Consider the following 2,696-nt stretch of genomic DNA (forward strand, 5'->3'; position numbering starts at 1 on the left):
CGCTCAACTAGGGCAAAGACAATATCGAGCGCAGTGCATCATCTGTTCCGTCGCACCGTGTGTCGGCGCGCTACGGCTACGCGCCGGAGTCTTTCTGGGGCGGCCGCGAACACGCCTGCCGCCGATCTGCACGTACATCGACACATGTTTCAGAAACGACCTGGGCTGCACTAGCCGAACAGGGCACGCAGGTACATCGGCTAGAACAATAAAGAGGACCGAACCACGCAGTAATATACTACGCAGTTAACATCATATCGTATCCCCGCAAGAACAGTGACACCTCTCAAAAATACAGTATTTGATAAAAATCAACTTAAAGAATTACATAAAACTTGTATTGAAATAGTATAAACACCCTTTAAATTTAAAGTACGTAATTTAAGCAGAAGTTACAGCCTATACAACAACAATATGGACATATAGATCTGCACTCGTCGAACATGAGGTATTATCACTTATTTATTTATTTACTTAGCACTCCGTCTGCAGACCACGAGTGGCCTACCGGTACCATCCGACCGCCGGGTCATCCTCAGAGGAGGATGAGGATAGGAGGGGCGTGGGGTCAGCACACCGCTCTCCCGGTCGTAATGATGGTATTCTTGACCGAAGCCGCTACTATCCGGTCGAGTAGCTCCTCAATTGGCATCACGAGGCTGAGTGCACCCCGAAAAATGGCAACAGCGCATGGTGGCCTGGATGGTCACCCATCCAAGTGCCGACCACGCCCGACAGCGTTTAACTTCGGTCATCTCACGGGAACCGGTGTATCCACTGGGGCAAGGCCGTTGCCTGAGGTATTATCAGGTAATTATTAATTATTTGTTTGAGTTTTGTAACCTTTCTTGATTTTCTAAAAAAAATTTCTTTTTCTTATCGCTTTCTTTTGTCATTATTTCACACCATATATAATACACTGACGCAAAAACATCGCATCAACGAGTTAATGTAGAGTAATGAAGTTACGGGAATACATTTGTCTAGGCAGCGTGTTTACGTTGTTATCATTGCAAGATCATAGGTTAATGTAAGCGCGAGCTAAGCCATTGCAAATGCAAACGTGCATGCATTGTGTTTTACCAGTGCCGGGTGTCAGTTTTTGGAATGGAGTTCCATGCCTGCTGGACTTGGGCGGTCAATACAGCAACGGTTAATGCTGTTTGTCTATGACGCTGTAATTATCGTTCACTGCTGTCCCATATGTTCTCCATTGGACACAGATCTGATGATCGAGCAGGTCAAGGCAACATGTCGACACACTGTACCGCATGTTGGGTTACAAGAGTGGTATGTGGGAGAGCGTTATTCTGTTGGAAAAAAACCCTGGAATGCTGTTCATGAATCATGTATGTGACAGAAAAGTAAATCGCGTAATTACTGATTTGTGATGGGACTTAGCCTTCGTGATACTTAATAGTCACGAACATCAAAGGACACAGAAAGAGACTGATCGCCGACATAAACTCGAGTATTAGAGTATATTGATAATTTTTACTTATGGACCGTCTGACAGCAACTGAATAAAACACAATTTTAGTGCTATACGCGTTTCGCCTTTATTTGTAGTATACATAGGCAGGACATGCAGGAATTTTGAAACAAGATACAAAGAACATATCAGATGTTAGAAGTATGAAACAAACCATTCCACATTTGCAGAGCATATAAAACACCATACCCATCATCCTACAAACATGAAACAAGAAATGAAAATAATGAAAATAAGCAACCGTGACAAACATCTTATACAATCACAAGAAAACTTCCACATCCAGAAAGCCATAGCAGAAAACAAACATGTGATAAATGAACACACACACATCAGCACAGGCTCCCTACTACATGTAATAAAGGAAATGATAACACAAAACTAAAAAACTCTTCCCCACACCGTCTGGACGCACACACACACACACACACACACACACACACACATACATACACACACACACACACACACACACACACACACACACACACACACACAAATGTACACACGAACAGATCACAGATACTTCAATAATTACACTCGAAAATTTGGCAATAACATTCGATCTTTGGCAAAAACATCTGACAGTCGGCAACAGAAACCAAAACATTGGATTGAAATAAGCGTTCAGTTCACAGTGCTGTGGAATGTGGGGAAAAACCGCAAATTGGCATTCATAAGAAGAAGAACAATACCAAAAATGCAACAGGAGCGTAACATGTAAGAAATTGTCCACGCAACCTGTAAGTACAGTTCGAAACATTACTACTTAATAGGAAATACCAACCACCAGAACTGTTTATAACCTATAGACACAGTGACAAAAATGTAAATTAAATAGCTAACATATGTACATATTCCAGGCCACTGATGATGCCTTGCCGAAAATAAAGGCGAAACGCGTATGGCACTAAAATTGTGTTTTATTCAGTTGCTGTCAGACGGTCCATAAGTAAAAATTATCAATATACCGTAATATTACACGCAACTGAGGAAGACAGGACTAAAAAAGTTGAAGATGTCGAATATTGGACTTGAGTAGGCCACAACTGAACGCAATCACGAAGAGATTACAATTCCGCCGTATTATCAGAAGTTATCGTCAAAGTCCGGATTACTGGTGTTAACGGACATAATTCCCTAAATGACATATCGGTGTGTGTGCTCAGCGTAGGGACACACAATAATCACGAGGAACAATAAA

General features: G+C 42.0%; 1 pseudogene; it reads right to left on the bottom strand.

Annotated features, from left to right (window-relative positions):
* Positions 1-678: 678 nt before the first annotated feature.
* Positions 679-796, bottom strand: LOC124617447 (annotated as a pseudogene).
* Positions 797-2,696: the final 1,900 nt, after the last annotated feature.

This window comes from Schistocerca americana, chromosome 5 (genome assembly GCF_021461395.2).
Source record: "Schistocerca americana isolate TAMUIC-IGC-003095 chromosome 5, iqSchAmer2.1, whole genome shotgun sequence".
Taxonomy (NCBI): domain Eukaryota; kingdom Metazoa; phylum Arthropoda; class Insecta; order Orthoptera; family Acrididae; genus Schistocerca; species Schistocerca americana.